This window comes from Trachemys scripta, chromosome 12 (assembly GCF_013100865.1).
Source record: "Trachemys scripta elegans isolate TJP31775 chromosome 12, CAS_Tse_1.0, whole genome shotgun sequence".
In the NCBI taxonomy this organism is placed as follows: domain Eukaryota; kingdom Metazoa; phylum Chordata; order Testudines; family Emydidae; genus Trachemys; species Trachemys scripta.
This window is the reverse complement of record NC_048309.1, coordinates 6,270,016-6,283,943: the sequence shown is the minus strand read 5'-3', so window position 1 is coordinate 6,283,943 and position 13,928 is coordinate 6,270,016.

Genomic DNA, 13,928 nt, shown 5'->3' with positions numbered 1-13,928 from the left:
CTGGGGAATAGAAGGAAGGTTTATAACAAAATTTAAATTTTTGCACATAGAACATTCTGCCCCTTCTGCCTCCTAACAAATATGTGGGTACCATTTGCCACTAGTTTCAGTATTTCCTATTTGGGTCAACATTTCCAAAGCAGCCTTTGAATTTGCACCCTCACATCAAGTGCTGATCTGGGAGAAGAGTGCCCAATTTCAGACATGTATTTAGAACTCTCCAAAAATGTGTGTCTCCTGGACTGCAAGTCCCACGCACACCACACAGGTGAAACACACAGGGCTCCATACTAAAGGGGCAGATTTCCTAAATCGCTAGGCACCCCAAGTCGGGGCCAGGTTTTCAGCTATCCTGCTTCCATTTAGGCATTAAAATAAGTGGTGAGATTTTCCAAACAGCATAGCACTTTGGGCCTTTTTGAAAATCTGGCCATACGTGTCACAGTGGGAACTAAGGGTCCTGAGCACTTCTGAAAAATTCTGGCTTTTATGGAAGCGGAGCTCTTTGAAAAATCAGGATAATCATCAACTATATTATATTCCCCCAAAGGGGTGCTGAATATCTGTGAAGCACTCTGGATGGAAGGAGTCATCTAAGGGTGAGAGCCTGAATCCTTGCACAGGCAAAGTTGCCTGAGCAAGGACTGAATTAGGATTTCCAGATCTAGCCTCTTACTAGTAGACTTGCTTAACACATGTGACTCAAATATTTCCTGTTTTGTGATAGTCAAAGCAAATAGGTGGTATTGTCCCACCTGCATCCACAAAAAGGAGGAGACTCTCCTACAACCAGTCTCCGCCCCCCTCCTCCCCCACCGAATAGGAGATGGTATCAGCCGTCTCTACACCAGCATCTATGGGTCCCACTGTAGGTGCTCCCCAGCTTCTGGAATCTATGCCCAGGAAGTGAAGGAGCCCCAGGAGAAGGAGGGATGAATACACACTAATCACATCATTCCTTCCCAGCCCAGAAACCCGCAGGGGATCTGCTCAAAAGAGAATGAAACCTCAAGCTGTATTAATTTTCTCATGGAACTTCTCCATGGCATTCGGCATCTCTGCCCCTTTAGGGAGGCACCAAAAGCAGTGGCCAGTATACCTGTGCGGAGACGGGATGGTGGGGGAGCCGCAGAGAGCCCCGAGGCTGTGGAACACTGGGTCCCCAAAGAGGCTTGGGCCTCTAATGGTATCAACCCCTTGCCCATCCGACAGAGGCACGAACTCCATTGCACCCACCCATCCTCCATTGCCCTGCATGGAATGAGCCACAGGAAACGTGCGGTGGGGGAAGTCTTGCTAAGCTTTTCCTGTTCCTACTCCCAGCCCTCCCTGTGTGTTTTTCCATAGGAGGCAGCAATCTGCCATCCAGGGGGTGAGCTCAGTACCTCAGGAAATGGGCCACTTCACCAGTAGCCTAAATATTCCTATGCTCTGTCAGCTCTTATGCCCACGTCTGAGCCCCACCACATTAATTCAAGTTGGTAGTTAAAAGTGTGGGGGGGGGGAGGGGAAGAGAGGGACAGGGCAAAGCATACCAGATGGCAGAGGACAGATACAGTATCCCAGTCTCTCATACCGTGCAATAAAACTGTTTAACTCACCATGGTTCACCACCCTGCTCTCTAGTTTTTAAAACACTCTAAAATGCCTATATTGCCACCATCCAAAAATCCAAGGTTTTCATGTTTGTGTTTCCTCCTCTCAAATTTTGTATATTTCAATTTCTGCTGCAATTATTTAGGCAACCTGGCACAATGAGGATGTGATGGTCAGGAGATAATCACACCCCCAGGGTGTGATTAAGCACCAGGCTATGCCTCGTGCCACCTATTCTCCATGGATGTGATTATACCATGATAACCACACTCCCCAGTGACACCTCATTGCAATTATGGCATTTCTTTCAGGTTTATGTATGAATACATTATTTAAGAAAATTACTTTGATCACTAGAAACTTCCACTTAGTGTTCAAATGCTTAAACTGGATGGTTTACAGAGATGAAGTTACTTCTTTACAATGTCTGACAGGCAAAGAAACCGGCCTTTTAATGTGAGCACCGTGGAATTGGAGATCTGCTCACTAACACATTTTCTCTTAATCGGGACCGTAACTTCTTGCAGTGCCTAACCAATATAGTTAATCTGTATTTTGGCTTCTCCAATATTTGTGCTTGGTTATGAAGAACAGCTCCAAATTTGCCCTCCCCCACCCCTTCCCCACCATCACCATCACTCACCTCCCCCCAAAAATGGTTTAATAGAAAGAATACTGGATAGAATTATTGCTCCCTGCCCCTTTAAATAAGAAGAATTCAGCAGATAGCCCAATATGGATAACTGAGATGCAAGGCTTAAAGAGGCAGTGTGAGTTGGGAAACTGAATAATGGGCTGTGTTCTAATGCTGGCTTTGGCCCTGATTTGCTTTGTGGCCTCAGGCAAGTCACATAACCTCACTGTTGCCCCATCTTTACAAGGAGATGGCGCATTCTAAGGGCTGGTCTGCAAACACGCTTTGCACAGATTGGACTAAATGAATGGAAAAACTGTTTTAGCTAAATTTGTGCGGCCCTTAGTGCAGATACAGTTGCAGAAACATCATCATCTTGGTATCAGTGTAACAGCATCCATACTGGGAGGCTGTACTCATTTAAATGTGCTGTTTTTCCTATGGATTAAGTCCAAAACTTGTGCATAGACAAGCTGTAAGCATTAAATAGAAGATGGGCCAGATTCACTGCACCACTTTAAATGGTGGGGGTGGAGGGGATGGAGGGGAGGGGCAACGAGGGGAAGGGACCCAGAACTGCAAAGTATCCTCAGCTTTACTTAGGAGCAATGAATAAGCATAAGGGGTCAGCACAGCTCCAAAAGTGGGCAATGCCAGCTGACAAAAGGGGTGACCAGGAAGACTTTGAGGCCAGGAAGTATTCTACAGGGACCCTACAGGAACCCAGCTGAACCTCACTGGAGAAACAGAACCACCACCTTCACCCTACATAGATTAATATCCCCTAGGATATAACTGGCTTAACTAGTGCAGAAAGGTACTCCTTGCTCTTCCCTGTGTCCGCTTTGCAGAACATGACCCAAGTTTACAGCATCTGTATTTGATATTAATCACACTAGATGTTCCCCATTGGAAAGAACCAACTAACAGTGACTAGATACAGGTCCCCAGTGCCAGAGAAACAAGGGAGCCGTCAATACCCACAGAAGGGAATGCAGCATAAGTATCATACAATTGTCTTGTAATCCAGTGTGGAGAAGGAACGAGACTACTTGACTTCTGGGCCGCATTTCTCTGCATCCTGCCTTATTGATATTGATTTGAAGCTTTGCTGAAGGCAAGATTCTATGAGACCTTATACCCAAACAACAACGGAGTTCCTCAATAATGTTAGCGAAGGACCGGCATGCCAAAGGGAACCAAGATTTTTGGCCACAGCGTTTTGCTTTGTTTTTCTACTACTCGTTTTTGCCAAATTTGCTAGTCAGTTTCAGCTCAGAAAAGCATTGCTCTTTAGCCCATGGAGGACGTATTTTATAACCTCCGGCATTGGGGAACCACAAAAAAAATTCAGTGTGTTCAGCCCAGCTCACAAATGTGGAAATTGACATGCAGGAAGTCAGTCACTAGCATCAGTCCCCAAATGTGAAAGAATTTGTCATCTCATCATTCAGGATCATTTTAAGTCCGTACTAAGCGGGAAGCCAGGTCTGAGTTCTATGCCTCTTGATTTTATTAGCAATGGAAATAAGCTTTTGATGAAAAATACTGGATATGTTAATTATATTACAAACGCTGAAAAGATTAAGGTTTTTTAAAAATATTAGGCCTGTAAAACATAAAAGCTAAATAACAAAAGAAATCTAGGTTCCAGATTTGCAATCTGCAAAGGAAAGAGATAAATAAATATAAAACAACAGCTTTAAGAGATGCACAGAATGCTAGCCAATAGTAAAGCATTCCTTTAACCTCCATACATGGATAAAAGAAAACAATATTTTATATATTTTGTTAATTCAGTGAGTTTGTGCCAATTTCAAGTTAAACACAATCAAAGTTGTTTATTATAAAAGGTTGCAAATATCAACATTCTTCCTATTAATAGGATAATACAACAATTGGTGTAAAGGTTATATAAGAATGAAATGGCAAGGTTCACATTCAGATAACAGGAGCACAGGGAACTACTAGGGAAAACCTGTGAAAGCCGACAAAGCAATATCTGCAAGAAGATTTCACTTCTTGGGACAAAGAATCATGGCTCCACCATTCCATGTGGTTTTTGCACTTATTGAGGAAAAAGACCATCTTGATCGTGTTTTCAGTAGTTCTGTCACTGCCATCACTAATAGAACACAAACATCATTTTAGAGGAGGCAGAGAAGTCCTCTTCTGCAGAAGATCTGATAGAGACTCAATCTGGATGGTTAAGAATGTCTTGATTCTACACTACTGGAGTCTATCGCCAAGGAACGATCTAAGAAATCCCCTTTAGGGAGCCCCCTATACTTCCCACTCTGACACCAGATGCCAATGAGCCAGCGCTTTTCTCCTAGAATCACTGGGGCACTGGGGGAGGGAGGGAGAGAGAAATCCAAGAATATTTCTTGAGAAGGACCCCTCTTTCCAATGCTCCACTTCAATGAAGTAAAGCCAGCTGTAGGCAACCTATTGTCTGTGAATTCAAATGGGCCACACAGCATAGGCTGAAAAACTACACCAACCTCAACTGGTTTTATCACCAAACCTAATCCTAAAAACAGTTTATAAATCTTGGTAATACCACAAGCCATCATCTTAATTCCTGTGCAAACTCATCAGAACATTTCCTCTCACAAGGTTTTGCTAATAGAATAATGTGACTCTTTTTACTTTGCAATGACCAGGAGAGGAGACCTCACCGTTAGTACTTCTGGTAATGGACTCTCCAAATTTCAAGCTTTTCTCCATCATCTCCTGCCTTCTAAATATCCAGACATCCTTCTGTGAGCTTCCAGCATGGAAGAAATAGCTCTTTAGCATTTCTCAAGAGACTAGAGCAATGGTTTTCAACCTGGGAGTCCTTGGACTATGTCTAAGATTTCCAAAGGGGTCCGCACCTCCATTTGAAATTGTTCAGAGATCCGCAAATGAAAAAAGGTTAAAAGCCACTGGACTGGAACTTTGCCTAACCAAATCACCCCATATCAGATCTTCCATTTCAGCTCTGTTTAACAAGGCAAACAATGGGTCTAAAAGGCAATTCAAACCTTTATTTGGGACTTGTAATGAACCAGTCTGACACAGCCGATCTATTAAGGTTCCGTCGCCTTCATTCACATTGGACAGCACTTTACTCAGCGAGAAGCCCCACTGATTTCAATGGAACCACTTATGCAGTAGGGCCCTCTTCAACATGAGGAAGACTGGCACGAAATGGCCCCAAGCAGTTTCTTCAGTTCTATAAATTAAGCGTGAGACTTATAGTCTTAAGTCACTTAGTGCTTTTGAAGCTCCCACCCTGCCAGCGTACAGTTCTCTGTGGCAAACGTACAAGCACATTTTGAGATCCAATCCCATGGTCAATGGGAGACCACAATAGCTCCTGAGCTTCTAATTTGTTTAAGACTATCTGCTATCCACTTTGCTTCTCTCATGTTCCCCTTTGCCTTCACCCCACCTGTAGAAATCCATCACAACCTGTACCCTTGTTTTAAGGATTGAGAATAAGGGATCCAGGTGTAAGTTTCAACAGAGTTTCTGAACCTCCATGTCTCCAGTTGGAACTCTTCCACTCTGTCTTAATAATTAAATATTCATTGGTCCGAGAGAAAGAGACAGACACTGCTTCTATAGCACAGTGGTTAGAGCACTCAACTGGGATGTAGGAGACCCAAATTGAGGTACCTGGGTCTAAACCAGGAGTTTCGCACATCCTAGAGTGCCGCTGCTGTCACTGGGCTATTGGCTATTCTGGGGTGGATCTCTCTCTCCTCTCCTCCATGTTGGATGAAACTTTCTTCAAAGTGGATACATTTCTGTGCAAAGCTTCAGTTCCAACAAATGGGCTTTTTTTCCCCCATCAAAAAGTTCCTGACCAACTCTAGTTCTAAAATGATGGGAGTGCATGCAACTCCCATTCAATTATCAAGGATAATTTTGAGTCTGTGGCTAACCACATATCTCACTTCCATTATTGACATTCGGTGAAGGTGACTCTAAGCAGAGGCAGTTTATCTTGTAGTTTACAAAAAGTTAATTGAAATGAGCTTAAAACCAGAAAGGATCAAAAGTCCTACACACACTACCTTGTTCATCTCTCTTCAGTAGCACAGTACTTGATCGGCAGAATTAAAATGCATGGGATAGTATTATTACCAATAGATCTGGATGATTGTGAGGATGGAGGCAAAGAGGGAGTATTTGGATGTATATTTGTGAATAAAACCCATTGATTCACTTGACTGGTAAACACAACCTCTTTTCTATGCAAACATTTGGGAGGACAAGTTTTGACATGCAAGAATGTGCATGGAAAACAAAATCATCATGAAGACAACCATGAATTCACAACAGTATCCATACCTGCACTGCTTTCTTTGCCATTTTCAAAAGTTCTAGAAAGAACTTTGAACACTAACTAAAGGTGCGTGGACAACTTGTGACCAGAAAAATGGATTCCTTCTGTTTAGGAAGCTTAGGTCATTCAAGCAGGGAAACAGAAGCAATACCATGTGCTTAGGTGACCAATCATCCAGCAGAAATGACGCGTAATGAATAGAAACCATATATTAAAATTTGTTCAGGAGCTATTGTGATCAATGAACAAATTCCTTCATGGCTTTGCCCCACCTTGTCCATCCAATGGTTTATCCAGCTATTAACCACAACCTCCACTAGGCCAAAGAGACCGGTCTGTTTAACCCATCAGTCCAATTTTTCTTCAAGCATCTTTGTTTTTTCTCCCATGCTACCTCTTATGCAGAGGAGAGAGGATCTCCTTGTAAAAATCTGTAGAGCCACCACATCATCCCCCAGAGGCAACAGAAGCTCACTGTGAATGGGGGAAGGGAGGTGATCTGCATGGGGAACAGGGAGAAGTCAGGGGCAGAGGGGGGAAGTCAGGGTGGACGCTGGGGAGCAACTCAGTGAGGGGAATCAATGAGACATGGCAGGGTGGGGATTGTTTCCTACCTGATCCTGGGCACCATAGCAGCTGCTCCAGGCCCTCCAGGTCATGCATTTGTCTCTGCCCCTACTCCACATCCCCACTGTGCTTGCCCACAGTTTACTGCAGGGGAAATCAATTATTATTTGTCAAGGTCCAAATTTCTTGGTCAAGGCATAGTTGAGGTCCAGACTCCAGAAAAAAAAATAATAATAATAATAATGATAATAATAAGTAACTAAAAAGATGTTCAGGTCCGCTCAAAAGTGTCCGGTGGTCCGGATTCGGCCTGTTGACTACCCCTGATTTACAGGGAACACTGGGCTGGGGCAGAAACCTAGCTCAGCCCCCACAATATTTCCATTGTAGGAGTGCTAGCCTCCTGACCCCCATCCTTAAAACTCATCCTTGCAAAGATGCAAACTATAGCTGTTCTTTTCAACTTTCCATTACGGTACTTGTTGACTATTGGTCTTGTGCCAGTATTTAGCCTTAGATGGAGTTTACCACCAGCTTTGGGCTGCATTCCCAAGCAACCCAACTCCAAGAAGACCCGGTCCTGGCGTGCCGGGGGCCGCTACTGGCCTCACACCGTCCATGGGCACCTCTGAACGGTTTCACGCCCTCTTGTATAGCTGGGCAGTGGAGGTGTTCAGATTGCTGATTTTTCATAGGAGAGTTGCTCGGCCATCCCCCTGCTTATCGGATCCACTTTCAGTTACTGGAGGCAGGAATAGCCTTTTTGCAATTGTTATCATGATTAATTCCTTGTACTGAAGTCACAGACCATGACCCCATCATGTTACATGCCATGGAAACACAGAACAAAGAAAGAAGGTCCCTGCCCCAAAAGACCTTACAATCTAACTGGTTGGCACATCTGTACACAGCATCTAGCACAATAGGGCCCTGATTCTTAATGGGGGCTTCCGGGAATTACTGCACTGCAAATAATAACTATCACAAATAAATAAAAATCTCAACTTTCTCATGGATAATTTAACAGGAAAAAAAGGAATATGAATCAGCTCTCTGATGACTCAAAGGAGATGTTACAGCAATGCCAATCTATAGAGCAGTCTCTACTGTAGTGAGTGAAGGCACATGGAGTAGCCTACCCCGTCCTCATATTTACAATAGGACAAAGGACAGTTGTAATGCTGGCCTGCCAATGAAGTCATGACGGAGTCTAGTCTGTGACTGGCAAAACTGCTCCAGCCGCATCTTACAAAATCTGATTCTCCGAAGAAACAATTCCATCCCTGCACCATTTGCTAGGCTGTCACGGCCCATCCTCTCTTGCGACAAAGCCAAAACCTTTAACAGCTACATTTTAAAATAAACGCACAATGAAACGCTATGCAGTCATTAAAGAAATATCTGAAACTCCGTACAACACGTTAACACGACATTGCAGTCGACACTTTGCATTTGCAGCTAATCTGCCAGTGATTAAATGAGCTGTTACCGAGCATTTACCCTGTTGAACTGGGTTTTTCATCTCCTTATTAATCATTCATTTTGCACCATGGCAGCCTCCTGTCCTTAAACAAATCTTAAAAGCAAAGCAAATTCAGGTTTCTCTCCTGATAAGGTTCCTTTACAGTTGCAAGGACAGATTCTGACAACAGGCACAAATAAAACACGCCAAAGCTGTAACGTTCAAAGAAAGAATTCTTGGGGCACTAAAACTTATGGAGTTAAAAAGGTAGAGGACGTGGCTAGAACCACTAAGCTCTGGTGTCAACATGGCCATTTAAGAGGATTTGCATACTATTTATTAGCCTCCCAAAAGAACTACACAGGCCCCAGTCACTGAAAACAACTGTGTACACATGCTCGTTTCATTCTTGTTATCGAAACATAGCCTTTGCCACCCACTTCCAAGCCCCTTCTCAGGTAGATAAATGAGGGGGTGAGGAGAGAGATTGCCTATTTCCTATCTAATTTGGATTGTTATAAAACCTTGAATTAATCTGAAAGGTCCCCCCTTGGCAAGAAGGGGTAAACAGTGCTGTCCTAATGACTTCGCATTTCTTAAGGTGCAATGATAAAGGAGAAATTCTCTCTTCAGATGCCAGAAAATTTAGGTGCCCTGATTAAAGCCAATCACAGCCAAAGTCTACCCCAGGCCTACTGAGGGTTGGTGCCTTGATGAGTGAGTGTGGTTCGGCATGCAAGACTGGCATTGAGAGACTTCAATGGATCTATGACCATTTGCACCAGCTGAGGGTCTGCTGCCTGGATTCGAGTCCCGTCTCAGCCATTCATCTGCTTTGTGACTTAGACCAAGCCACCACATCATTTTAAGCTTCAGTTTCCCCATCTGTAGATTGGGGATAATAGATCCTTCCTTTGTAAAGCACTCCTTGCTCTATGGTAACAAAAGCTACATAAGAGCTAAGTATTATTTTTATTGCAGTCAAATACTATGTACTTGTTATATAAATCTCAAGCGTTTCATACTAAGTTCCAGGTTATATTTTATGACAGCCTGGAAGCTGTGTTCTGTATCTATTTGCATGGGAATGAGACATTTTCTTTCAAGAGGCGTGGAAGAAAAACACCCTGATAACGAGCGATCATGAAGGGCCAATTTAGTCAGTGGACATGGACAAGAAAGATTTTAGGGGAAAATTTTCAAAGGCACTAAGGGTCATTAGGCTCCCAACTACCACTGACTTTCAACAGTGACAATCTCACCCTTACGAAACACCAACCGGCATTCTTGGAAGCCTGTGTTGGACCATCCTTCCTGTCTAACCGCTCCTTGCCCAGTTGTCAGGGTGCAAGCCAGAGACAGGTGTTCAATTCCCTGCCCTGCTACAGACATTCCCATGTGATATTAAGCCCCTCTATGTCTCCGTTCCCCATCTGGAAAGGGGAGATAATAGACCTTCCGTACATCCCAGGGTAGGGAATCTATTCAAGATTGTGAGGTACTACGATAACAAAGCCAGATAAATACTTTAGATATAGCCTCCTTCAAATTATACAGATCATGAATGCAATAAATACTTCCCTAACTCCACCTGCTTGGCTATTTATAATAGAATGTGGAAGGTGCTAGGACTCCGTGGGGAATCATCGAAGACAGATATTAACCCCAAATGAAGAACGTATGGTGTGATCGTTAGCACAAATGAATGGAGGTGAGAAGCATTGGACAGCAGGAACAGCCTGTGTTCCCAACCTAGCTAAAACACTGACTCGTTGTGTGACCTTGGACAAGTCACTTGGCCTAGTTTGTGCTTCGGATAACACAGCTGGAAAAAAATAGAGTAAAATGCAGAACAGCGGAAACTGCTTCCAAACTGAGCTGTCTTTAGTAAACAGAGTTTGTATGTGATCCTTTTTCACACACAACTCTACCTTAACTTTGTTATAAAGGGAAGGTAACAGGTTAAAAACCGTATGTTTTTTGTTACTAAACACCACCTTAGATTATTAAGAGAGATTTGAAAGTCTAATTTACTTTAAAAAAATGGTTCGCTTTGTGTAAGGACAATAAACAAACTCATTTTAATGTTTAAGTCAGATAACTAATCAGTTTCGTTTTCTAGTTTCTTATAATAGGGTGTTGCAATGTTTGTAGCACAAGCACTGGAGGAGAATAATTTTACCTTTATAACTAAACTGTTTTGTGGATTTCTCGCTCTCTCTTGTTTTTAAATCTGTTAGAAACAATGCCATTGATATGGGGTTTTGTTAATCCATTGGCGCTTTTAAAAAAAAACAAACTCACTCTACATTTGGATCCTAAATTAACCCCGAGAGGATCTTCTTTCAAAACTTTTGCTGTATATAAACCTATTCAAGCAATTTTCAAAAACTTAGAAGAGGTGCTGGGGGGGGGGGGGGGGGGCGTAGTTACATCTTCCACATTAAAGATACATACAAAATTATAATTAAAAAGTAATGAGTGTAAATCAGGCAAGTAAGCCGTTTGAAATCTCTCCCGAAAAGTTTAGTCTTTTTTGTATATTACGAATTTACTTCCAGTGGTTATTTTTAGCTCAACACACATCCAATTACCCATTCTGCTATAATAAGTAATTTGAAATATCTTTCTGAACAATCAAAGAAGGTGCAATGTTCAAGTACAAGCACGGAAGTCAATTTTATCTCACATTTCTCCATGAGGACTTCTGACCTTCCTGATGTGGGCTCATTTGATAGGAGTGCATTGACTCTTTGGAGATCGATGTCTCATGTAAAATGATTATAATAGAAGTTCATATCGTAAACCCCATACAGAATATCATTCTCTTTACCTAAAAAAAGTTGACATTTTCAAGCTCTTACCTAGAGAGCAAAGGACAAATGGAAAAGATCAGACATATACAAGCTACATTATCATGACATCCCATGGCAATTTCTGAGTACTTTGAACACTAAATGCTTCTGTTCCATATCTAAATTTCATATAACAAGAGACCATTTTGAGGCATAAAACATACCTGTATTGCTAATCAAAAACAAATAAACCATGGACATCTTACAGTTTAAAGTGATTCCCTATTTGGGTTTGGTCAAATTCCTCAGTGTGAAAGAATTTGCCCAGCACACTAGACAGAGATGTTGCTGATGAAGTTGGATGAGATACCATAGAGATCTACATTAATACCATGGGATAGACACAAGCCACAGCTACAAAACTGAATCTGACCTTATTAAGAACATAGGAATTTACCAGATTGGGTCCATCTCCTCCAGTATCCTGTCTCTGAAAGTGGCCAATACAAACTACTTCACAGGAAGCTGGAAGAAATCCTACAGTAGACCAGTAAGGAACAACCTGCTCCCAGGGAAAGCTCCTTCCTGACTTCCAGTAGAGTTTGGCGTATGCCCTGAAGCAGGAGGATTTATATCCCTTCCAAAACTCTTATAGTAGTAAGGATTAAAACATATCCAACTCTGGATATATTATCTACATAGATGTCCAAACCTTTTTTGAACCCTGAAAAGCTCTTGGCCTCCATCATGTAGCAATGAGTTCCACAGGCCAAAGTATGGGGAATGCTGATCTGGGATTTCTAACTTAGATCTACTTCCTTCCTTACACAAAGAGTTTAACTACATCAATATAGTAGCTCTGCTACTATTATTATAAACAGTTGTAGCGAGATGACATAATGACAAAGGTGGCGTCACTTAAGAGGCTGAAAATGAAAAGTACTAAACCAACTGAATCTGTGTCTATACTCACAGCAGTGGGATGAATTTTGCCCCACTGAAGTCAATGGGATGGGCTCATCCCAGTATCTTTAAACACTTTGCTTGTTTTGAAGAGCTTTTGCCTCGTTTATTTGCTGTCAACTCAAAAACTTGAGAAGACAGTTTGGAGTAAACACCATCAATAAGCAGGTGAAGCCTAATCCAAACCCCAATGGGAGATTTCTTCAGTGGTCTTAGGATCAGGCCCATTATCACAAGGCATTTTATTCCTGCATCTTCTGTGGTAGTCCCTGTAGTAGAAAGGATAACAGGAAAAACTTAATGGAAAACAGGCTTTTGTGTAAGGACCGGCGTCCCTGATTTCCTTCTAGAGCTCCTCCCTTCCACTGGGCAGTGTCTTCTGAAGTCTCCAAGTGTTTCTAAAAATTCAGGTTTACACTTAATGCCAGTCCCAGAACAGAGTTTATAAACTGCCCTAAATGCACACCTCACCTTGCCATGTGTTGACACATTTTCAATGTTACATCCTCAATTAATATTTTTTTGCAGTGATGGCAATCTGATACAGAAATGTCCATTCATAAAACCACAACGAACTCTACGAACAATCACTCCATCCAAACATGGGCTCATGTCCTGCAGTCCTTTCTTGGACCTAACCCCTTCACGATACTTCTGCAGGGGCTGGGGCTGGTTTTACAAGACCAGAAACGCCAATGACTTCAGAGTTACCCCCTGATTTACATGAGCAGAAGCAAGAGGAGGATTAGGCCACGGGTGTCTATAGTCCCCTTGGGAACCCGAAAGTACCCCTATAATCTTTGCAAAGCCCTATTTCCCCTTTTCAAATCACTCACCTAAAACATTTATTTATAAAGAAATAAAAACCACCAGGAAAGGCAGTGAATGCCAGCCATCCCAGCTTGCTAAATCATCTCAAAAATACAATCTGGTTTCCTACATTGTTTTTCCCTTACAAAAAAAATCAATTTCTCTATGATTTACAGTAGGGTTAAGGCAAACGTGAGGCCCATATTAAGGCCGCTTGCCCCACGATAAGGCAGCAAAAAGGTCAACAAATTACTCTCCCCCTAATGGTTCATTTGAACCAGTGAAAACAGGATATTTGATCCTCCCGGGTCAGGCCTGTTTAGAAATCCTACGTTCTCTCTCTCTCTCCCCCCTCTCTCCTTTCAACTCTCTCTCTGAACCTCCAAGGTGACCTTTTCTCCTAGTCCTAATACCAAATGTTCTGGCTGAGTGAAGCTGCGCATTATTGCAGCCCTGGCCAAAAGTCTCCAGCCAACAGGCCTAAGGGCCAGGAATTTCAACTACAGCCTTATAGGCTACAGCCCCAGCAGCTGGGCCAGGGCAGGGCGAGCCAATGCCAACCCCAGCTGGACAGAGGTGACCAGAGGTATCCGAGAGAGAAGGGGGGAAACCCTCCAGTCCTGCCCTGCTTGGGAGATGCTGAGTTGAGGCTCATCTTACAAAGGCAGGAACAGGAAGTTCTAATGCTGCCTAGTAAAACCGCCATCACATCTAATTGTTATCCTAGCTGCTGATTGAAGGGGGGGGGGGGGCAGGGGTTGG